This window comes from Ailuropoda melanoleuca, chromosome 6 (genome assembly GCF_002007445.2).
Source record: "Ailuropoda melanoleuca isolate Jingjing chromosome 6, ASM200744v2, whole genome shotgun sequence".
Lineage (NCBI taxonomy): Eukaryota > Metazoa > Chordata > Mammalia > Carnivora > Ursidae > Ailuropoda > Ailuropoda melanoleuca.
In genome coordinates, this window is record NC_048223.1 from 14,561,440 (window position 1) to 14,587,018 (window position 25,579).

A 25,579-nucleotide genomic window follows, 5' to 3' on the forward strand; every position below is an offset into this window, starting at 1 on the left:
CACATGTTTGAGATTTGGCTGGGATGACTTGAACCCTGGACTGAGGTAGAAGGTTGGGTTTTTTTTTTTTTTTAAGATTTATTTATTAATTTTGGGAGAGAGTGGTGGGGGAGGGGCAGAGGGAAAGGAAGAGAGAATCTGAGGCAGACTCCACACTGAGCACAGAGCCCAACATGGGAGCCCCCTCTCACGGCCCTGAGATCACGACCTGAGCTGCAACCAAGAGTTGGATGCTCAACTGACTGAGCCACCCAGGCACCCTGTGAGCTAGAACTTCTGCCCAGAGTGCCTACGCATGGCCTCTGTATATGGCTTAGGCTTCCTCGTCGTGTGGCGGCCTCTGGGTAGTCTGACTTCTTACAGCGTGGCTCAGTGCTCCCGGAGCTAGTGTTCTAGTAAGCAGGGAGAAAGCTATGTGGCCTTTCATGACCCAGCCTTGGGAGTCACTTTCACTATAGTCCATTGATCTAAGTGGTCACAATCCTGCCCCGATTTGAGAGGAGGAAACATAGACGCTACTCCTCAGTGGAAGGAATGTGGCCATGTTCTCAAGGCACCATAACTAGTATAAGCTAAGCTGCTATAACATAAAAGGCCCAATTTAGAGTGGCTTAATGAATGAAAGTTCACTTCTCTCGTACACAACAGTTCCAAGCTGAGTTGTCTAGGTCAGCTCTGTTCCACCAGACACTTACCTGTATGTGCCTGGAATCTAGGCTCCACTGCCAGCCTGGAAATCTTTTTTTTTTAAGATTTTATTTATTTATTTGACAGAGAGAGATAGCCAGAGAGAGAGAGAACACAAGCAGGGGGAGTGGGAGAGGAAGAAGCAGGCTTCCCAGTGGAGCAGGGAGCCTGATGCGGGGCTTGATCCCAGGACCCTGGGATCACGCCCTGGGCTGAAGGCAGACGCTTAACGACTGAGCCACCCAGGCGCCCCAGCCTGGCAATCTTGAACATCACTAACTGTGCCTGTGTCTCTGTGGGCAAGGCATTCAGCGAGAGCATCTCACAGGCCACACTCAGCTTACATGGCTTCTAGGGAGCAGGAGTGGGCTTATCTCCCTTCCTCTTGCCTCTGTAGCAGACAGCAGGGGAGTTTATTTCCAATCTTAGAGTTTCCCCCTAAAAGGAAGGATGATCAGTTGCTAGATGCCCTAAGAGCAAATAATATCCAGGACAATATGAATGTTATCATCTCTCACCCCCTGCTGATAGACGTTTAGTTTGATAGCATGTTATTGTAATATGTTATTCACGCTGTTGCAAGGAACATTTTCCTACAAATACCTTTGAGTACTTGTAAGATTTTTTTCCTTTTAATATAAATTCCAAGGAGTCATGTCATAGTTTCTAATCTCTGTATCTAGACCTACAGGATCCCATTAAAGAGAGCAACCTCCCCCTTTTCTTGAAATGAGAGGTAGTAACTGAGGAATCTGGATAAGGTGGGAGAAAAAGTGGACAGATCCAGCATGTTTGAACCAGGGTGTCCTAGGATTAGGTTTGGTGTGCCCACAATCATAACTCACTCTGTGTGAGCACTGTGTGAAGAGCTTTATATACACCATCTCGGTCTTCACATCGTTCTGATGAGAAAGGCATTATCTTCATGTGGTAAAGGGGGAAGTTTAGGTTCTAGGAGAGTAAATGATTTCTCCAAGGTCTTAGAGCTAGGGTTGAATCCCAAATCAGTGCTTTAAAACACTTCCTCCCTCTTAAACACTCGATCTTAGGATACCCCCTCTGGTAGCCCAGCTGCTGTACTGTGGGCGGCTCAAGCCACGTGAAGAAGCCATGTATAGGACATTTCAGCCAGCAGGCCCAGCTAAGCTCCCAGCTGACAGCCGGGATTAGCTCCTAGCTATGGGAGTGAGCCAGCTTGGATCCTTCAGCCCAGTTGAGCCCCCAGATGGCTGTAGTCTCAACAGACAACAGAAGGAGCAGAACTGCTCAGTTGAGCTTAGTCAATCCAAAGACCAGTGAGGACTAATAAAATGGTTGTTGTGTTAAGTCACTAAGTTTCAGCAAGATTTGTTACATAGCAATGGATAACCAAAACAGTGGGGAGCTACTCATTCTTAGAGGAGTCCAGCAGAGCCTGAAGACAGGGTTTCTACTCTGAGGGTGTAACTGGAATAGGGGGCTTTTGATGATCCCTGATGAGTTCATTGTATTAGACTGGGTCTGTACATAACAGTTTCCTTGCCCCAGCCGGCAAAAACCTCTTTGAGTCACAAGGCTAGGGGGAGAAGCTATGTGTGAATGAGTTAACAGAAATCTGGGCAAGATTCCCAAAGTAAATAATGTTGATTCTCAGCACAAGGAAGGCATTGCTTAACGCTGCTAAAACTTGTATAAATAGTCATTGCTTTATGACTGATCAGCTATATTTTCAAATTTCAAAAAAGTAACCATAATAACCATCATTAAAAAAAATAACAGCACTTGGAAATGCTTAAACACTGTGCACAGTTTCTGAGGGGCATAAGAGGGTCCTTATCTTTGGAACTTCACAGTCCTGTGGGAAGGAGGTGGTGTCAATATGACCTTTGGGTAGCCCCAGTTGGCACTTGGCTCCCAAAGCAAAATCCAGTGCCTCCCTCTCACTTAAAGAGCAAGGGAGGAAGCTCACCACAGTTCAGCAAGATGTTTGGCCTTTGGCCTCACCCACTGATGCATCTGCCCTCAGTTCCCTCACCTTTCAGCCCCTTCTAGTCCAGGGGTTCTCAAATTTGGGGGCATCAAAATTATCTGGATGTATGTAAAAAATGCAAATTCCAGGGTTCCTCTGAAAAGATTCCCATTCTGGGGTGGGATCCCAGAATTTTCATTTTAGCAGGAACCAGATGATTCTTGCACAGATGGGCCCCACACCACATCTGGAAGAGCACTGTAACCTCAGGCCTTCCCTAGAAGTATGGGATGGAGATGCAGAGAGTCCTCTCTAGGCCAAACCTCCAAGGACCTGGATGGCCATGGGAAGCAGGTCAAGATGGGATCTGTGGTTTCTAGGCCGGGAAGGATCCAACACACCTGTCTGGAGCAAATGGTTTTCACACTGTGTTTCTTCGAGTCCTAGGGGTTCCTCAGAGGTGCTCTCACCTCCACCCCAGCAGTTTCTCTTATCTCTGTTTTCTTATAGTAGGGTCCAAGAAAGATTTCATTATAAGAAGATTTCAATATAAAGATTTTATTGGGACCTGGGTGGCTCAGTCGGTTATGCATTTGCCTTCGGCTCAGGTCCTGGGATCAAGTCCTGCATCAGGCTCCTTGCTCAGCAGGGAGCCTGCTTCTCCCTCTGCCTGCCACTCCCCTGCTTGTGCTCTCTCTCTCTGACAAACAAATAAGTAAACTCTTGAAAAAAAAAAGTTTTATTACTAAATGCCCTCCCTGCTTTAAAGAGTCCGCATGCTGGTAAGGTTGAGGAACAAATAAAACCTTCAAACGTTGATGGTGGGAATGGAAAATGGTGCAGCCACTGTGGAAAATAGTTTGGGGTTCTTCCATCACTTAAACATACAATACCATAGGGGCGCCTGGGTGGCTCAGTCGGTTAAGCATCCAACTCTTGGTTTCAGCTCAGGTCATGATCTGAGGGTTTTGAGATTGAGCTCCACATTGGGCTCTGTGCTCAGCACAGAGTCTGCTTGAGATTCTCTCTCTCCCTCTGCTCCTCTCCCTGCTTATGTGCTTGCTCTCTCTAAAATAAAATAAATAAACTCTTAAAAAAAAGAAAAAAAAAAAAAGAAACCACACACAATACCATATGTCTTAGCCTGCTTGTGCTTCTATAACAAAATCCCGTAGACTGGGTGGCTTAAACGACAGACACTTATTTCCCGCTGTTCTGGAGGACGGGAGTCTGAGGTCAGGGTTAGGTTCTTGGTGAGGACCCTCTTCCTGGCTCACAGGTGGCCACCTATCATGGTGTCCTCACGGGGCGGGGGTGGGGGGGGTTCCTCTTTTTATAAGGCACTAATCCCATCATGGGGGCCTCACTCTCATGACCTCATCTAAATCCAATTACCTCCCACAGGCTTCACCTCCAAATACCATCACTTTGGGGTTCAAAGCTTCTTTTGGGAAGACACAAACATTTGGTCCATAACACCATGTGACCCAGCAATTGTACTCCTGGATATATATACCCCAAAGAATTCAAAACAGATATACTCACAGTAGCCGAGAGGTGGAAACAACTCAAATGTTCATCAACGGGTGGAGAGATAAAAGTAGTATATCTCTACAATGGAATATTATTTAGCCATAAAAAACCCACGAAGGGCTGCTAAATGCTGGAACATGGATGAACCTTGCAAACATTGTGCCAAGTGACAGAAGCCAGTCACAAAGGCCATAGAATTGTATGATGCCATTTATATGAAATATCCAGAACAGGCAAGTTCACGGGAGCAGAAGATTCATGGTTGCCAGGGGCCGAGGGGAGTGGCTGCTTCATGGGCACGGGCTTTTTGGGGTGATGAAGATACCCTGCAACTAGACAGTGATGATGGTTGCACAACACTGGGAATGTGCCAAATGTCAGCAACAAAACCTTTTACGTTACATGAATTTTATTACAAGAAAAAAAAGTCCCAATCCACAGGTTTAGAACCACCATCTCATTTTTTGCTGACAAGGAAGCTGAGGTCAGAAAAGAATGAGCTGGTCAGATCACCCAGCCTGTTGGGGTCCAGCCACGCTGCTGACCTGTTACCCCGGCGCGGCGGGCTGCTTCTCTTCAACACTGCGGATTCAGGGACACGTAAAGGCCTGAGACGCGAGCCACCCCGTAGTTTCTGCAGCCGCGGGCCCTGCCTCCCACGCAGAGGTCCACCTTGTCCCACCCGCAGAGCTCGGCTAGCCTTTCTTCTTGCTCCTTTCAGGGCCTCCTGCCTTCAAGTGTGTTGGTGAAAGAAAGACCCACGTCCAAATTCGTACGTGAGCAAATCTCCCTAAAGGCTTCGGCGGCAGCTGCCGCCTTTGGACCGGCTTGATAAGGGTGGGGTGGATCGGATTCCTTACATTGCAGACATTGCGCAGTTTCCCGAACTCCAGCTCGCGCACGGGCTGGAGGAGCTGGTGGGGTGGTCCTGGGGCCTGCTAGGATTAACCCAGCCGCGTGCATTTGTGTGCAGTTGGCTCTCTTCTCTGGCTGTTGGACCACATGCATCTGTCACATGGTAAGCGCTTAATGAAGATTCACTGGTGCCAGTGTTCCTGTCTTGGGGTCATCCTGGGACCGTCTTTTTCATTTTAGTTAAAAGAGTTCGGAAGAAAGGCCTCAGTTTCCTCAGTGCCCCTGAGAATAGAAGACTCAAGGTAAGCTTATATGTGAAATGAGAGTCATTTTATCTGGTCACCGTGTGAGATGGAATTATTCACCATTCTGGAAGGTGCCACAGAAGGGGGAAACTCTTTTGCATTTGCATTACATGTGAATGTTGGAGGTCAGGTCTTCTGGAACCATGCCTCCAGCCCCTTGTCCAGCGTCTCCGGAAATTACTATGTCTTTGGGTTTGTTCCAGATCCTGACGGTTCCTTATATCTCTTAGTTAATAGCCTTCACACTTATTATGGATTTTTTAAAAAGTGCATTAACATACAAAGGGGCAAGTGCAGAACCCTAGAATGTGAGTGCTCTGGATATTTACTGAACTCAGCAGTTGAAAAACCTGGCTGAGAAGGGAAACCTAGCTCACTTTTGTCCAGGACCTGCCACAGGATGGGGGAGGGGAGGGTGGACTTCCTCAGTCCTGACAGGGTGACCTTCATCTCTCGGCCTTGGAAGATTATCTAACACCCCAAATTTGCACTTGGAGGTTGGCATCACGCAGCAGGGATGATTGGGGACACTAAGGAGGATTGCAGAGCAACAGTGGCTGCGGTTTCTAAATTGCCATTTGGGATAAAGTGGCAAAGGAGAAAATTTTTGCAATGCTGTGGTTTGGGATGAGTATTTAGAACTCAAGGCTGAGGTCGACCTTGTACAGGCTTTCCGCACTATGTGGACAGATGCCTCATTTCCTGATGCAGACTTTGCCCAACTGGGAAAGGTCTCCCAGGACAGGGAAGTTGAAGAAATGCTGCAGTCTCTGTTCCTCATTGGCTCTTTCAAAGTGCACAATCCTGCTCAATGCCCTGAGAAGTCCTGCAGGAGAGAAACCTGCTTTGGTGTTTTGGACCCTGTGTTTCCCAAAGTAATCAGACTTCAGAATTCTTTTTCCCTCTTCATAATCCTCATTTATACCCTGTGAAAACCAACTTTCCAAGAACACACTTGGGAACTGCTATCCAATGTCCAGTGGGTGCTTCTGGCCCATAGCAAACCCCAGTGAGTGTGTGTGTGTGGGGAAACGTTCCATATAGAATCCTGCTGGGATAATCCGAGGTAAAATCATTTATTGTGCCTATTGGGCCCCTTCCCACACTGCGATTTTGTGATTCTCTCTGCAACAACCACGAAACCACTGACGTGTACTGAGTAGTGTGTGCTGGGAGCTTTTCCTGTGTCATCCATGCAATCCTCATCCACTTCATGACCCCTATTTGGGACATTGAAAGCCAAAGAGCTTATGTGAGGAGGTGCCTGGGTCACATCGGTGGCAGAGCGAAGACTGAGGCTGAGGCTGGCGGGACTCCACACTGGCATTTGCTCCTCAGACCCTGAGGGTGGGAATGGAAAATGGGGCAGCCACTGTGGAGAAGAGTTCTGCGGCTCCTTAAGAAGCTAACCGTAGAATTACCTCGTCTCAGTAAGCTCAGGCTGCTGTAAGAGATACCACAGCCTGGGGCCTTAAACAACGGACGCTTATTTCCTACAGTTCTCGAGGCCGGGAGCCTGACACCAGGGGTGGTGGCTGGGCGAGGGCTTTCTTCCTGGCTCGCGGAGGCTGACTCTCACAGCGTCCCTCCTTGGTCCCGTGGCACAAGTTGCATTTTGGAGGCACTATTTCTGGAGTGTCTGATTCCCACCAGGAACTGTTTTGGACATTGGAAAATTCAATAATTTGGGGGATTTTTTTCCCCTCCTTCCGGGATTGTATTTCCCTTGGATTTGAAATGCAGCTCCGGTATTTCCTGGTTATGTGAGCTTGGGCCTCAGCTTTCTCATCTGTAAAATAGGATATTATCTCATGTTCCTCCTGACCTTTTCTTCTTTTACTTCTTCCTTCCCGCCTTTCCTCTTTCCTTCTCCCTTAATTTCTTTCTCCTTTATTTTATTTTTCCATTTGTCCATAAACTCTAAACTCCAGCGTTAAGTTCCCCCTGGAAGAGCCTTGAAACCCCACCACGGACCCTCCCTAAAGTGGCTTGAGAGGTACCAACGGTTTTTCAGTAACAGACCAGAAGAGAAGCGGCTGCTGATTAATTCCGTGCCAGCCAGCGCGTTCTGTGCTCTGCATCTAGAATAGGGCAGTTTCCAAGGTGACCGAGACTGGTGTGTGAGGACAAGGTGAGGGCCTGGAGTTATGAGCTGCCAAACTCGTAAAGCACGCAGGCATCCTCTGAGCCACTCGCGGCCCGCTGCTTGCCAACCAATCTAGCAATCGACTTGCGGCAAAGTATTCCCACAATATCTAGTGATCAGTGCATCTATAAATAGGACGGTAAGAACAATTTGGATAGATGTTAATATATGGGTTCAGTCTCCGAGTGACTAAACCTTGAGTTGTTTTGACCTCAGAGAGCCATCAAAAATCTGCAGCAAGGAACAATTCTGCATTCATCTGTGGCAGATGTTTCGTTCCTGTTCAACATGTCCTTGTGTGTATAATTTACTAACATGATAATAATGTGCTTCTTGGCATTTGCAATTTACAAAGTGCCGTCACACACTTTTCATTTGATCCTTGCAAGACAGGCATTATTCCTGAGGTTCAGGGAAGACAAGGAACTCGCCCCAGGACATACAGATGGCGGGGTGAATGGGGCAGGGGATAGTGAGGCTGGTGGTTGTAATGGACTCCAAATTTCAGATAAGGACTGTGTGGCTTCCAAACTGATCTTTTCTTCTTCCACTAAATACTGTTTCCTGGCTTAAAGGACTTGGAGCAGTCATTTCCTCTCCTGTCCTCAAAAGAGTCAGCACGTCAGGATCAAGCACCCCAATCTCTCCTTTGGTTACTTTAAAAAATCTTTTATTTATTTATTTTTAAGTAATCTCTACACCCAACACAGAGCTTAAATTCACAACCCCAAGATCAAGAGTCACACACTCTATTAACTGAGCCAGTCGGGCACCCCTTTTCCTTTGGTTACTTTGCATGAAAAGTAGGCTTGCCAGATTTAGCAAATAAAAATTCAGCAAATAAAAATACACGATGCTTCCTTAAATTTAAATTTCAGACAAACAATAATTTTTTAGTCTAAGTATGTCCCATGGTGTATTTTATTTGGCAACTTTAATTAAAAGTACCTGTTATTAAAGCTTTTTCCTTTAAAATAATGTGAATTACTTATAGAAAATTTTGAAAAATCGTATAAGCAAAAGGAAGAAAATAGAAATTACTCCTAATTTTACCATCAGGTAATATTAATAATTTAATATTAACTTAGTATTCTGGCACATCTACTGTGACCTTTTTTCCCATGCATATATTTATATGTTTAAATTCCTTTTTTAATGGTAGGAAATGAGATTTACTGAATACTACTTCAGACTTGTTTTTTTATTACTCAATAATATGTCACAAACCTCTTTCCAAGCCCTTACATATTCTGTAATATTGGAATGACTGCAAGGTCATGGATTGAATAGCATTCTGCCTTTAGCTAACTCGCTCTAGGCAAACCCTTACATTGTTCCCATGTTTCCTTATTACAGACTTGCCGTGAACAATCTTTGCTCCCTGCACATCCCTCGGATAAAGTTCTGGCAGTAGAATTTCTAGGTCAAAGGATATACAAACTTTTAAGGTTTTGGTTACATATTGTCAAGTTGTCCTCCAGAAAAGTTGTTCCAATTTACCTTCTGACAAACAGTATCCCAAAGTGACGTTCCTTGTATATTGTCCACATTGGGGATTATCACTAAAAACAAACAAGAAAAATAGACACTTTGATTCTGAGCCCACTCTGACTCCATAATCACATTCAGTACATTCTAAGCCATTCTTTTTTCAATACTTTTTTTTTAAAAGATTTTATTTCTTTATTTGACACAGAGAGAGAGCACAAACAGGGGGAGTGGCAGGCAGAGGGAGAGGGAGAAGCAGGCTCCCCACCAAGCAGGGAGCCCAATGCGGGGCTTGATCCTAGGACCGCAGGATCACAACCAGAGCCAAAGGCAGGTGTCTGACTGAGTCACCCATATACCCCCATTCTATGCCACTCTTAATGGTCTTATTTCTTTCTACTGAGTTTTCAGTTCTAAAAGAGGGGAGTAAACTAGATTGGGGATAGGCATTAACTACTGGTGTTCCATCACATGTCCATGTCAGGCATCAGTCATCAATGTTCGCCTTTCTTTCTACTGAGTTTGGACAAGATTTCAGAATCTTGATCATCCTAGTTTTGCAGTTGCAGGTGGCCAGTAATAATCTAAAACAACTGCTTCTTAGGGAAAATTTCCCTTTACAGAAGAATTTAGTTAATACACGGAGGAAGACTGATAGAATTACAATGGCATTGATCATCAGTGGCTGTTTACATCAGGTGCCCCATGGAAGAACACACGTTATATTTAAGTAGCCTTGGCACCTGAATTTGATCAAGCTTCTAGATCATACTACTGATTTACAGGAAATAGAGAGCACAGAGAAAATGTTAAAGTACACTATGAATGTGTATGTAGTGAAATCCAGTCTGTGGGAAACTCTGTATGTCAAATGACCTCTTCTCTTTAGGGGAAAAAAAAATGAATGAATAAATAAAATAATGGAGGGGAACCTATAGATTAAAAGCTATCTAGAAGATATATCAATCAATCCCAGTGTATGGACCTTATTTGGATTCTTATTTAAAAAACTATTGGAATCCACTTATAGTATTTATGAGACAATTAGAAATTTGAACACTGGATGTTTAATTACATTAAGAAATAATTATTAATAATTTATATGTGATAATAGTATCATAGCTATATATTTTTTAAAGATTTTATTTATTTATTTGTCAGATACAGAGAGAGAGTACAAGCAGGGGAAGGGGCAGAGGCAGAGCAGGGAGACTGATGTGGGACTCGATCCCAGGACCCCAGGATCATGTCCTGAGCTAAATGCAGACGCTCAACTGACTGAGCCACCCAGGTGTCCCAATAGTTATATTTTTAAACAGAGTCCACATCTTTTAGAGCAGTGGTCCTCAGTTTTGAGATTTTTGCCCCCTAGGACATTTGGCAACATCTGGAGACATTTTTGGTTGTCAAAACTGAGGGGAAGGGGAGTTACCATTGGGTACAGAACACAGATGCCACTAGACATCCTACCACGCACAGGACAGCTCCTCACAGCAAAGAATTATTTGACGCTCAATGTTAACAGTGCTGATGTTGAGAGGTCCTGTTTTAGGGATACATACAGAAATATTTATGGGCAGAGTGATACGAGGGGTGGGATTTGTTTCGAAATAACATTGGATAGAGGAAATGGATGAAGGTCTGGATGCATAGACTGGTTGATGGTTGATGGTTGGGGTTGGGTACGGGATATGGGGCTTCATTATATTCTATCTCCTTTAGATAAATTTAAAATTCTCTGTCATAAAAAGTTTAAAAAATTCAACTCACTTCCCATGAAGTGAATTGCTGTCTCTGGGGTCTTTCTCTAAGGACTCTCTTTAACATTCTCTGGTGACTTTGAACATTTTCTAACCTCATTCCCTCAGAAGTTGTGAAGTAGTTTATTTTTGGTGTCCTCCTGTCCTGGCCTGCCTTAGCACCACAGGAAAGGCGTGCCGGTTGAGCTTTTTCCAACTATTTCCTTATCTGCAGAAGGGACATGAATGAACCTTGCTTACTTCCTGGGGCTGCTAGGACCTCGGGATGCCATGTTGACTAGCATGACCAAAGTTGTGATATTTTTATCCCCTTAATATTAAGTGCAGTCTTTAATTTTGAGCTAAAGTCTTTGCATTTCAGTGTAATTTTAGCCTCATAGAATTAGCTGGGAAGTAATCCCTCCTCTTCAATTTTCCAAAAGAATTTGTATAAAATTGATATTATTTCTTCCTTATGTGTTTGGTAGAATTCACCTGTAAAGCCATCTGGACCTGGAGCTTTCTTCATGGAAATGTTTTAAATTTTAAATTAATTTCTTTAATAGATATCCAGGTTATCTATTTGTTCTTCAGTGAGCTTCAGTAGTTTGTGTCTTTCAAGAAATGCATCCATTTCATCAAATTATCAAATTTATTGACATAAAGTTGTTCATAAATGTACCTTATCATCCTTTTAATCTTTGTAGAATCTATAGTGGTATCTCCTCTCTCACTTAAGTTGGTAATTTGTGTCTGAATTAAAGACTTAGAAGACAAAAATTCAACAGAAAGAATTGCTTTGTTCACATGAGAAAATCTACTTAAGTTCAAAGTCTTTGCTTTTATACATTTTTATAGAATTTTTTTTTTTTTGCTGAATAAATGCAGCAGGGGGCTTATGGGAAGCAGAAGGGAGATAGAGGAAAATCTGATTTGTAACCAGGCTCTGTCTTTATGAAAGGAAGAAACAGAGGGGATAGGTTGCCTTGACATTTTTTTCCATTCAGAGTTAGCTTCAAAGAATCAGGTAGTTTGGTAAGGGTCATTGACTATTACATTTTGGATCCTTTCCAAACCATTCAGTGAACCACCTTATTACTTTAGTAACATGTGGTCCTAAATGATGTCACCATGCCTGTTTATTCCCAAACCCTGGAGGTTCTGGCAGCATTGACCCACTCAGATAATATTCTAGGTCTACTTTTCCAGAAAGATTTGGGGGGAAGTTTGAAATAGTGAGAAAACCATGGGTTTTGGAGTGGCACAGACCAAAATTCAAAGTTTGGCTTTGCCATTCAATCGTTGTGGACCCAGGATAAGTTCTGAAAATTCTCTGAACTCTTACTTTCCTCATGTACAAAATGGGGGATAATGAGACCTAATTCATAGTGCTCTTGGGATATTTAAATGAGATAATACATATGTCTAGGACATATTAGCAACTCTGAGTGGATATCAAAGTGTGGTCCCTAGACTGATAGGATCAACATCACCTGGAAACTTGTTAGAAATGTAAATTCTTGAACTCTGTCCCAGATCTACTGAATCAGAAACTGTAGGGGGGCAGGGCAGCAATTCCTTCCTTCCTTCCTTTTTTCTTTTCTTTTCTTTTCTTTTCTTTTCTTTTCTTTTCTTTTCTTTTCTTTTTTTTTTTTTAAATATTTTATTTTATTTATTCGACAGAGATAGAGACAGCCAGCGAGAGAGGGAACACAAGCAGGGGGAGTGGGAGAGGAAGAAGCAGGCCCGTAGCGGAGGAGCCCAATATGGGGCTCGATCCCATAACGCCGGAATCACGCCCTGAGCCGTAGGCAGACGCTTAACCGCTGTGCCACCCAGGCGCCCCTTTTCTTTTCTTTTCTTTTCTTTTCTTTTCTTTTCTTTTCTTTTCTTTTCTTTTCTTTCTTTTCTTCTTTCTTTCTTTCTTTCTTTCTTTCTTTCTTTCTTTCTCTTTTCTTTTCTTTTCTTTTCTTTTCTTTTCTTTTCTTTTCTTTTTTTCTTTTCTTTTCTTTTCTTCTTTTCTTCTTTCTTTCTTTCTTTCTTTCTTTCTTTCTTTCTTCTTTCTTTTCATTTTTTTTCTTTTAACAATCTGTGTTTTAACAAGCCTTCCAGGGGCTTCTCATAACTGGACAACTTTGAGAACCACTGGACTAGCACATTCTAGCAGATGGTAGAATCTCAAGAAATGCTAGTTTTCTCCCCTTCCTCTTCTTCTATTTTTTTTTTAAGATTTGTTTATTTATTGTAGAAGGAGAGAGAGTGTATGAGCATGGAGGGGAGGGACAGAGGGAGAAGGAGAGAGAGACTCTCAAGCAGACTCCCCACTGAGCACAGAGCCCAATGTGGGGCTCCATCTCACCACTCTGCTATCATGACCTGAGCCAAAATCAAGAGTTGGGCGCTTAACTGACTGAGCCACCCAGGCACCCTCTCCCCTTCTTTATGCTTTCTTGATAACTATTTTTCCAGCTTATTCTTGACTTTCATACTAATTAAACTCTTCAAGAGTCAAGACAGTTTTTCCCTGTCTTATCGTCTTTTTTCTTTCTCTTTCCAAAGTTCCTGGTGAGTGTGAGCATTCCATAGGAACCCACAGAAAATTAACTATATTTCCATGTGCCAGATAAGGACAGAAGTGCCCTTGGCTTTACTTATTTATTTGACTTATATAGCACCTTCGCTCAATCGTGTGTCTGGAAGATGAAGTGTTCAGTGTGTGCTGGGAGTGAATACCAATCTAGCTCGGACACCAGGGATGTTGGGAGTGTAATGTCTTCTTCTCAGTGTCAGCCAGGCACCACTTCAACCCCAATAAACATAAAAGCCAAGCAATGTCATAGACCATTTGGTCTTGATTAAAGAAGAGATGTAATAAAACCTCATCAATTCACAGAAAGTGGAACAGAAGAGAGGAGGGAAGGCCAATAAATAAATGAAAAACCTCAGTTGTATAGAAAATGCTTTTGTTTTAAAAAATGCAGTTTTATTTGCCTCACACTTTAGGTTGAAGAAAGCACCTAAAGCTGAGACCAGTTAACAGCAACCCTGCATGACCGCTGTGAGAAATGAACAATATAATCCCAGGTACATTCTAAGCACGGTGACCTTAACATTCATGAAGCAGTCACTGAATAATATTGTTAAATTATTACTGGTAGTAATAGTAGGTGGAGAGTGAATCCTTATTGGACAAGTGGTTAATCGAACGAGTGAGTGGTTAAATGAATGAATAAACTATCCATTTGTTTGATCATCAACTTTTCCCTTAGTTTTCAGGGAAGATTATTCAATCAGCAGCTAGTGAGTCCCATAGCAGCCATCAAATAAGTCCAGTTGAAACTCAAAGAAAAAAAAAGCCTTTTCATTATAGCCCTAAACTAGAAACTACCCAAATGTCCATCAAAAGGTGAATGAATAGGGGTGTCTGCCAGGCTCAGTTGGAGTAAGCAACTCTTGATCTTGGGGTTGTGAGTTCAAGTTCGAGTTGTGAATATAGAAACTGTGGTTCATCCATATGATGGAATACTGTTAAGCAATAAAAGGGAACAAATTATTGATACACACGACCACTTCTATGAACCTTAAAAACATTATAAGCAAAAGAAGCCAGACACAAAAGGGTACATACCATGTGGTTCATTTATATCACATTCTAGATAAGCAAATCTAATCTTTTTTCGGAAAGCACGTCAGTGGTTGCCTGAGGCTGGGAATGTGGGTTGGGACTGATTGCAAGGGGACCTGCAGGAACCTTTCAGGGTAATGGAAAATATCTATATCCTGATGGTAGGGGTGGTTACCAGTGTGTATGTTTGCCAAAACTCATTGAACTGTACATTTAAAACAGATGGGTTTATTGTCTCTAAATTATAACTTGACAAAGTTGATTAAAAAAAAGAAAGAAAATAGCAACAGTGTCTCCTACCAAGGCCTGGAAGTCCCTTGTGGTGCCAGTGCCGATTCCAACTCCAGTGAGATAGGGCAAAGGCTGTGGGACCTGCCCATTTTATTCTGCCCTGGCTGGAGAGGCCAATGCAATGGTGTGGGGCAATGTGGCCTAAAGAGAAGTAATTGCTGCATGGCAATCAGGTATTTCAAGCTTGTTCCTCAGGCCCTCCTCTTGTGTAGCTCCTAAACTGAATGTTAGCCTCTAATTTCAGCATTGACCTGGCATGTGTCCAAAATGCATTAAACACAATGTTCCAAGCCCTGAGGGAACCATTCAGAGGGCCCCAGAGAATCTTAACAAGCTGTCTCACCTTGAAAGGCTATCTTACAAATCGTTTTCCAAACTCCTACAATCACAGACATTCTGTGTGGCCTCCAACCCCATGGTACTGTGGGTTTGGTCACCACAAAAGAATCTGGACTGAAATCTGGGATGAGAGAACAGGAACCAGGGAGGGATTGCTTGTCTACCCAGCTACCGGTAATTCATCTTTTTCACCCACCTATATATCTTCTCAAATAACATTTCACAATCCAAACACAGTTATTTGAAGCATAGAGAGAAACACACACAAAATAAAAATCACCACCAATCTGTGATTACCACGGATTAACATTTTGATCTATTTTTTTAAGGATGCATACACACTCTCACACACACGCACATATTTATTTAAAATAAAAATGAGATCTTACTGTACAAATTGTGTTGTTACCGGCCTTTGCCACCACTTAACTGAATGGGAAATTTTCCTCATGCCATTAAGTAGTCAACTTTCTGTTTGTCAGTTCTTGCTGTATAACAAGCAACCTCAAAGTCTTAGCACACACGTGTAAGTTAGTTCTCACTTAGGGGTTGTGGGTCAGTGGCCTCTGGTCCATATGTCTCCATCTTGCCCCTAGGATCAGCAGGGTAGTCCCAGCATGTTCTCATGATGATAAGAGAAACAAAGGGGACACACCCAACTGGTACACTTCAAATCTCTACTGATTTCACATCTGCAAACATCCTATTGGACAGAGCAAGTCACGTGGGCGAGCCCGAAGTAAAGGGACAAAGCAATGGACTCCACTGTTCGTGCAGGAATCACAGGTACATAGCAAAGGGCACGGATACAAGGAGGAAGGTAAAATTGGGGCTGGTAATGCAATCTCCCACACGCTTCATTTTCAATGACTTACATGGATGCTCACAAATTCATTTATTTACCACTCATCTAGGGTTATGTGCCAGCAACTATTCTAAATAAATATTTAATTCTCAGGCCTATGAGGTAAGTGCTATTATGAACCTCATTATACCGATGAGGAAACTGAGGTACAGAGAGGTTTAACAGTTCGCCCACAGTCATCCGGCCAGTAAGCGGGGGTGGGGGGAAGCAAGGAAGTCTCCATCTGGAGTCTGTGCCGGTAAGCGCCCTGTTAGGCGGCCTCCCTTGTGATTTGTCCTTTAGCTCCCTGCCCCCACGAGACTGTGGACAGGAACTGAGCACCCAATGCAGTACCCAGCTCTGGGGCATTCAGGATATATTTCTTGAATGAGTTTAATCATTATCTTATTATTAGATATTTCAGTTGGTTCCAGTATGTTTGGCTAATATATACTGTATGGGCTGAACTACGTTCTCTCACAATTCAGATGTCGAAGCTCTCACTGCCAGCACCTCAGAATGTGCCTGTCTTTGGAGAGGGCCTTTAGAGGTGATTAAGTTCAAATGAGGCTGTTAGAGTGGGTCCCTATGCAATCCGACTGGTGTCCTTATAAGAAGAGGACACTTGCACACACAGAGAGACAGCAGGGATGTGTGTGCACAGAGAAGACCATGTGAGGACACAGGAGAGAAGCCTCAGAAGAAACCAAATCTGCTGACGATTTGATCTCTTGACATCTAGCTTCCAGAACTGGGAGAACATACATTCGTGTTGTTGAAGCCTCCCAGTGTGTGGAATTTTGTTAGGGCAGCCCTTGCAAACAAATACAGATGCCATGTTGCTAAGAGCATCAGAGAAATGAAATCTTTCCTGAGCTGACAGAGGAAGAGCAAACAGCAGAACTTTGAGGGTCCATCTGCCTTGCTTGGGCATGCAGCAATGGGGGTGGGGGTAAGGCTAACTGGGCTCTATAACTCCTTCTAAATGAGCACTTCATTTCCTTCTGTAGGTTTTCTTTAAAAAGGAATGCAAATAATAGGGTAAGAATTATGGATAGACTGGTGATGGGTAGTAAGGAGGGCACGTATTGCATGGTGCACTGGGTGTTATACGCAACTAATGAATCATCGAACTTTGCATCGGAATCCGGGGATGTACTGTATGGTGACTAACATAATATAATAAAAAATCATTTAAAAAAAAGAATTATAGATAGAATTTAGAACTTACAGTAGAAGGTTAAGACTGAGATTTTTTGCCACTCAAACACCCCCTACTTTTCTTTCCTCACATACCTCCTAACTGATTCATTCAATCAACAAACATCGGGTGTCTGCTATGCTGGGGCCTGTGCTGGGTGCTGGGGCCACACTGGTCATAGGACAAGAAGTACCTGCTCCCATGGTGCACACCTTCCAATTCTCACAAGCAGCTAAAATACTTCAACTTGAAATGTGGAATGAAGGTCATTGAATAATAGATTTCCATACTCATGAATTCACTTTCTCACTGACTCATTCATTCAAAAATTTCTTTAGTGCTTCCTAGGTACCAGGTGCTGTTCTAACCATTAGAGAAGGGGCTTAAATAGGATATTATCACTGTTATCTAAGGGCTCAAGTCTAATAGACAAGCGACGGTAAACTCATGGGCCAATGGCAGTAATGGGAATGGACTGGGGGAGTTGTACTGCTGTAGCACAGGGGACCATGGTCATGCAGGGGACTGTGGTAGTACAGAAGTCCTGGGCAAGACATGGTCACTCCGCTGAAAGCATAGGGAAGGCTCCCAGGGCAGGGGATATCTATGCTTAGTCTTGAAGGATACCTGATAGATAGGAAGAATAACGTGAGTCTTGGTTAAAATGGAGCTAGATTAGGAAAAAAAAGGAGTGTTTTTTGGATTCCAAGGGACTTCCCTAGAACCCACAGGAAACAGGGTCTCCCAAGGCCTGGGACCAGGAGCTGGACAGACTTTGGAAACCAAAGTAAAGATTTCATCTGACTTGCCAAAGCTTCGAGGTGTCTATCTCCTCCTCCTCTCTACACATGTGCTTCCTGCTCCCCTCAGTAGACCAGCCTTCTTGAGTTTTCTGCCCACCCACAGCTCCTGAGCCGACCCATCTTTGAGTCAAGCAACCAGCAAAATCTGACTCATTTATTTGAGGCCCAGCAGTACATTCATGGGAGAAAAACTTCTGATTGACCTGCATGAGTCAGGTGTCCACCCTTGGTCCAGCCAGCTATGGTTTGGGATGGGCTGGGCCACTGATAACAAAATGGCTGCCAGGTCCCATTCCGAAAGGTGGGTGAGGGGGTCACAGGAAGGGGTGAAGTGAGCCACAGTGACATCACAGAAAGCAACTTCCACAAGGTGCAAAGGTGGGTAGTCGATTATGGCTTTTAATTTATAAATCCTTCAAGAAAACTGGTAGCATATGAGATGAAGAGTAGAAAATACCACTGGTTCAAGTCAAATTCCCAAACCAACAAGAATAATTAAACACAAAGAAGTATATAGTAAAACTTAGATGACAAATACCAGAGGATTAAGTAATAGAAACTTATGAGATTTCCATAGTCAGTTTAACCAAGAAGGAGGGGGGAGAGTCAAATTCAGGGGGTCAGTCTGGGCCCCAGGAAGGAGTTAGAAAGATGGGAATAGGAAAAGAGTAGAAAAAAAGAGAAAATGAAATCTCTCCAAGTCGGGGGGGACTACAGCATAGGGGAATAGGAAGGGTCTAGAATTCCCATCTGTGGGGCTTCTGTTATCACCGTTGATCTTGTGACCTTGCTGCACGTGGCCATTTTAATCGGATAAACATGATCAGGCAGCTTTCCCAGAGAACGGACATTCCTTTCTCTTTCAGGTCAAGAATTTCCCAGAAGCCTTTGGGACCACTGGAATTTCTGTTATGAAATTCAGAAACCCTGATGATTTGGGGACAGCACCATTATTACGAATACTAGGTCATCTAAAAATGACAGACAGGCAGGCAGGCAGACAGAAAGAAAGAGAAAAAAAAAGAGAAAACTTCATAAAATATGACTAAAATATACCAAAATATGTCACTTTAAAGACCAGGTCATCAGAGAAGGGGAAAGATAATGGCTATAATCTAGCTTATATTTTCAGTCTTTTGAAGATATCAAAGGAAGCCAAATGTGTTAGCCCTGAATCCATGTCTTTCAGGGCCTGCCAATGGCCAAGCTGAGACAACTAATGAGAAAGAGAAAAAAAAATGAGTTAAATTTAAGCCTCATATCCTCTCCTGGGTGACTCTCAGAGAATGGTCTGAGGAACTCTGGGGGAATGAAGTGCTTTCCCAACTGTTTAAGGGAATCCATGAGGTTGAAAACCCCCTTTTTTTAATTTAATTTTTAAAAAAGATTGTATTTATTAGAGAGAGAGAGAGCGAGCACAAGTGGGGTGGGGGAGGGGCAGAGGGAGAAGCAGACTCCATGTTGAGTGAGAAGCCTGACGCAGGGTTTGATCCCAGGCCTCTGAGATCATGACCTGAGCTGAAAGCAGACGCTTAACCGATTGAGCCACCCAGGTGCCCCGAAACTCTTTTAATAATAATATTAAGACTTCATTTGCCCTTTCCTCTGTGTTTGTATTTGCATTAATGGCACAAAAACCATGGTGGTGCCTCAGGATGAATCCAGACAGTGGCACTAACTGTCCCATGGTTCTGGTGGGCATTAGATTCTTTTCATCATGCACTTGTGTGAAAAGAAACACCAGCTTCACTTAAGAATATCCTTGATGAGCAGTAAAAGTTCTTAATGTTAGTAAACTGTGACCCTGAACACCCATCCTTTCACCACTCTGTGTGACAGAAGAGAAGTGTTCATAGAGCACTGCTCTTGCACACCAAAGTGCACTCCTGTTGGCTCAGGGGAAAGCGCTTACCTAACCGAGTTGTGAGCTGAGTGCACTAGAGGTTTTTCTTTCTTTTTTTTTTATAATAATTTTTTATTATGTTATGTTAGTCACCATACACTACATCCCTAGTTTTTGATGTAGTGTTCCATGATTCATTACTTGCGTATAACACCCAGTGCACCATGCAATATGTGCCCTCCTTACTACCCATCACCAGTCTATCCCATTCCCCCACCCCCTCCCCTCTGAAGCCCTCAGTTTGTTTCCCAGAGTCCACAGTCTCTCATGGTTCATTTCCCCTTCTGTTTACCGCCCCCTTCATTCTTCCCTTCCTTCTCCTACCGATCTTCCTATTACTTATGTTCCGTAAATGAGTGAAACCATATGGTAATTGTCTTTCTCTGCTTGACTTATTTCACTTAGCATAATCTCCTCCAGTCCCGTCCATGTTGCTGCAAATGTTGTGTAATCGTTCTTTCTGATGGCTGAGTAATATTCATTTGTATATATGGACCACATCTTCTTAATCCAGTCATCTGTTGAAGAGCATCTTGGCTCCTTCCATGATTTAGCTATTGTGGACAATGCTGCTATGAACATTGGGGTGCATATGGCCCTTCTCTTCACTACGTCTGTATCTTTGGGTTAAATACCCAGTAGTGCAATTGCTGGATCATAGTGTAGCTCAAGTTTTAACTCTTTAAGGGACCTCCACACTAGAGGTTTTTTCCATGGAACTTCAGTTTTACTAGAAAGAATGACTGACAAGCTCATAATTTAGCCTCAGGGACTGGACATACATGTTTTTGAAGGAAGCAAACCTGTTACTTCAAGGAAAACAAATGATAGTATTTGTTGCCAGTGATAACACTCAGGCTTTTAAGTGAAAATTAGAATTTTGGAAAACTAGTACCTGCCATTTTGAACTTTACACCTTCCCAATACTTAAAATACATTTTTGGGGGAGGTAATATTGGTGATACTAACACATGTGATTTTTCAAGTACTGTGAATTAAAATGTGTCAATATCTGGAAGATCTGCATGGCTCGGTGAATCACTGTTTTCCAAATAACCCATGGATGATGTTATAAACTCATGCATGGGTAAAAGATCTATTCAAAGTACAAAACAAACCAGCAGATTTAATTTAACAGAATATGAAAAGTTCATTGGTATAGTTTTAGATGTTATATTGCAACCAACCTTTTAGAAGCTATCACTTGTAGAGTTTAGATGCAGTATAAAGAGAGAATATCCACAATTATCTGAAAAAAACTATTAAAATATTCCTCCTTTTTCGATTATATATCTGTGTGAGGCTGGATATTTTTTCATGTGCTTAAACCAAAAATGTATCTGCAGAAGCAGATATGACGATTTAGCCTGTCTTCTATTTTAAGCCAGAGATTAAAGAGATTTGTAAAAATGTAAATTTTTTTGTTTTGGAAGATATTATTTTTTTATTAAAAAAATGCTATTTATGTTAACATGTAATGGATCTAGTCTTCTTAAAGGAATTAATAAGTATCTAAATATTTTTCAGTTTGAGTGTTTCATACAGTAAATATCACTGGATGTAGCCTACATAAGTAAATCTTTTTGAGTCCTCAATAGTTTCAAGAATGTAAAGGGGGAAACGTAAAGAGTGTATGGTTTGAACACATAGAAGTTTATTTCTTGCTCCTGTAACAGCCCACGGTGGAAAGGTCAGCGGGCAGCTCTCCCCTGCTCTGTAGTCACTTAGGCTTCTCCCATGTGATACCGACTCTTAGACTCTCGCTATCATGAGTGTTCAGTTAATACAGGGAAAGAACAGGGAGAAAGCGTTTGGGAGGTTTTTGTAGATCAGCCGCAAGGGTCTCGTTCGTTTCTCTCATTCTATTGGCTAAACACAGTCATGTGACCATTGTTAACTCTAAGGGAGACTGGGAAATCCGCGTACCTGAGTGCCCAGGGAAAAGCGGAAAGATTTGGGGAGGAGGGCTGGCAGCTCTAAATTATGTATTTCTTATCTAGATTATTTCTGATCCCTTAATCTTTTTATTATTTGTTTATATAATTTAAAACTTGTCATTTGAAATAGTATAGACTCATAGGAAGTTGCAGAGCCCGTACAAAATCTTGTGAACGCTTCCCCCAAAGGAGACATCTTCTCTAGATGTAGCACCACAAAGCTGGAAATTGACTTTGGTTCATTCCTGTTAAGTAGACTATAGACCTTAGTCAGTTTTTATCATTTTTTAAACCTGCCTTCATTTGTGTGTGTGTGTGTGTATTTCTATATCCTTTAATTTTTAAAAACTGTCCTATAGTACGTGTTTTAATATTTTGAGCTGTCTTAGATCCCTTTTGAGATGTTAAGTGTGCTATTGGGGTGCAATATTGGGTGGTCAGTTTATAAGCACCAACTCTTTTTTTTTTTAAGTTTTTATTTTAATTCCAGTTAGTTTTGTTTTTTTTTTAAGATTTTGTTTTATTCCACAGAGACAGAGACAGCCAGTGAGAGAGGGAACACAAGCAGGGGGAGTGGGAGAGGAAGAAGCAGGCTCATAGCAGAGGGAGCCTGATGTGGGGCTCGATCCCATAATGCTGGGATCACGCCCTGAGCTGAAGGCAGACGCTTAACCGCTGTGCCACCCAGGCGCCCCTTAATTCCAGTTAGTTAACACAGTGTTATATTAGTTTCAGGTGTGCAGTATAGTGACTCAGCGCTTCCATACATCACCCTGCGTTCATTACAAGTGCACTCATTAATACCCATCACCGATTTAGTCCGTCCCCCTCACCCCCAACCCTCTGGTAACCATCAGTTTCTTCTCTATAATTGAGTTGGTTTCTTTTTTTTTTTAATGATTTTTTATTATATTAGTCACCATACAGTACATCCCCAGATTCCGATGTAAAGTTCGATGCTTCGTTACTTGCGCATAACACCCAGTGCACCATGCAATACGTGCCCTCCTTACTACCCATCACCTGTCTATCCCAATCCCCCACCCCCCTCCCCTCTGAGGCCCTCAAGTTTGTTTCTCATAGTCCATAGTCTCTCATGTTCCATTCCCCCCTCCGACTACCCCCCCTTATCCCTTTCTTCCCCTACCAATCATCCTAGTTCTTATGTTCCATAGATGAGAGCAATCATATGATAATTGTCTTTCTCTGCTTGACTTATTTCACTTAGAATTATCTCCTCCAGTGCCGTCCATGTTGCAGCAAATGTTGAGAACTCATTCTTTCTTATAGCTGAGTAATATTCCATTGTATATATGGACCACAGCTTCTTAATCCAGTCATCTGTTGAAGGGCATCTCGGCTCCTTCCACGATTTAGCTATTGTGGACAATGCTGCTATGAACATTGGGGTGCATATGGCCCTTCTCTTCACTACGTCTGTATCTTTGGGGTAAACACCCAGTAGTGCAATGGCTGGGTCATAGGGTAGTTCAATTTTTAACTTTTTAAGGGACCTCCACACTGTTTTCCAGAGTGGCTGTACCAACTTGCATTCCCACCAACAATGTAGGAGGGATCCCCTTTCTCCACATCCTCTCCAACAATTGTTGTTTCTTGCCTTGTCTATCTTTGCCATTCTAACTGGCGTAAGGTGGTATCTCAGTGTGGTTTTGATTTGAATTTCCCTGATGGCTAATGATTTTGAACATTTTTTCATGTGTCTGTTAGCCATTTGTATGTCTTCATTGGAAAAGTGTCTGTTCATATTCTGCCCATTTTTTGATTTGTTTATTTGTTTCTCGCGTATTGAGTTTGAGAAGTTCTTTGTAGATCTTGGATGCCAGTCCTTTATCTGTAGTGCCCTTTGCAAATATATTCTCCCATTCCGTGGGCTGCCTCTTAGTTTTTTTCACTGTTTCCTTGGCTGTTTAAGCACCAACTCTTGATTTCAGCTCAGGTCATGATCTCAGGGCTGTGAGATGGAGCCCCGTGTCAGGCACTGTGCTCAGCAGGGAATCTTCTTGAGATTCTCGCTCTCCTTCTCCCTGCACCCCCCATCAATCTCTTTCTCTCTCAAGTAAATAAATCTTAAAGAAGTAAGTGTGCTATGGGGCGCCTGGGTGGCTCAGTCAGTTGAGCGTCTGCCTTTGGCTCAGGTCATGATCCCAGGGGCCTGGGACTGAGTCCGGAGTCAGGCTCCCTGCTCAGTGGGGAGTCTGCTTCTCCCCCTGCTTGTGCCTGCGTGTGCTCTTTCTCTGTCATATAGATAAATAAAATCTTAAAAGAAAAGAAGTGTGCTATAAATAATAAAGAAATAAAAAGTGTCCAGCGGGATATATCTTAATCCTCCTGATATACCAAAATGGGTGGGTTGGGGGGGGGCTTATTTCTTGCAAATCAGGAGACCTGTACAGCCTCATGCTCTAGAAAGAACATGAACACTGGAGGCAGACATAGCTGGGTTCAAATTCAACCTCTGCTACATCTGACCTGTATGATTTTGGGTGGGCCACTTAAGCTCCTTGAGCCTTCTCTATTCATGTGCAGCATAATAAAGTATAGTCCTTACTTCACAGGATGCTGTGAGGACAAAGTGAGATCATGCACATAAAAAAAAAATTATCACAATGCCTGGTACAGTTGTCCTTATAATTAGGAACATAAGACGTGCAGTGCATGCTGGGGCTTCTGCTTAGGGTATCTAGCAAATTAGCGCAGGAACTGGGATTACTGACCCCAACCCCAGCAGAGCAGTGCCATCCAGTGAAGATGGAGGTCCCAACATCTTTGGCCATGAGGACCCCTTTCTAATGTCAAAATTCCAAGAGGAAATTTCCTCCTCCCTGCCTTCCACCTATAACTGTTGCATGCATAGCCTGACATAGCCAGTTGTTTGGATCTGGGAATTTTGAAATTTGGGAGCTGAAAGGAACCTTTAATGCCATTGAGCAGAAAAGACTCAGTTTATAGTTGAGGAATCCGAGGCTCAGAAAAGGAAAGGCTGTGGCCAAAATCATACAGCAAGTTAGACACCAAGATGGACAGAACCTATGCCGCTACCTGCCAGTTCTGAGCCCTTCCCACTATGCCATGCTCTATCTCTGTGTCTTCAATGTTCTTTCCTCTTCCTCTTCTTGTGTCCCCTCCTTTTCTAAGCCCCACTTTGAGAGCTTGGGTTTTACAGCTTCTTGGTCTGAATTTCCTTAATTTGAGATCATGCCAACATTCCTTCCCTCCTTCATGCAGGGCTTTATTCATCCATTATTGACCAATTGATCTTTTGCACCAGTCTAGACCTTGAGCATACAGCTAGTTATCAGAGGGTCCCAGTCCCCAAACGTAGAAGGACAGGGGACCCAGCTCCTCAGTGTCTCTTGAGAATATCTAATTATGTACTAGCATCTTTGTTTGGGGTTCAGAAGTCCTACAGGAATTCAGAGGGATTTAAAATCAACCCAATGGTATATTTACATTGCCTGATCTGCATTTTAGGTCTAGTTTGGTAACAATTATTTATCTACCTAGCCAGCTTGAAATTCACATTTCCCTCTAGTACACAGTGAAGGAAGCCCCATGAAAGGCTCATGTTTGATTAATCAAGGAGGAAACAGGCATACACAGACCTGAGAGATTGAGCTGTCTCACATTAGCCTCAGGGTTCATGAATTTTCTGAAGCATGGTTTCCTGCCCTTTCATTCTTACAAACTGCTGAAGAAGGATGGAATGTGAAGACTTATTTGAGTCAAAACAGTATAAAATCAAAGCTCTTATCACATTCCGTTCTTTCTAGAAAGCAGATACTTTCGTATATTTAATCATCCACTGGCATCGTCTTTCTAAACTAACATATACTTTCTTTCATATTTCAGTTGTTAAAGAGACAGATAAAATGGATAGTTTTCTTTCCCTTAAAAATTTATTCCCTTTCGGGTGT

The 25,579-nt window shown here is 42.8% G+C and overlaps 1 long non-coding RNA gene across 1 annotated transcript in view; it reads right to left on the minus strand.

Moving 5' to 3' along the window:
• Positions 1–13,008: 13,008 nt before the first annotated feature.
• The window catches only part of LOC109490361, a 40,673-nt gene continuing 28,102 nt past the window's right edge, over positions 13,009–25,579 (minus strand). The window contains exon 3 of the long non-coding RNA XR_002143690.2: positions 13,009–14,226. This is a non-coding gene — a long non-coding RNA (uncharacterized LOC109490361). The remainder of the gene's footprint in view (positions 14,227–25,579) is intronic.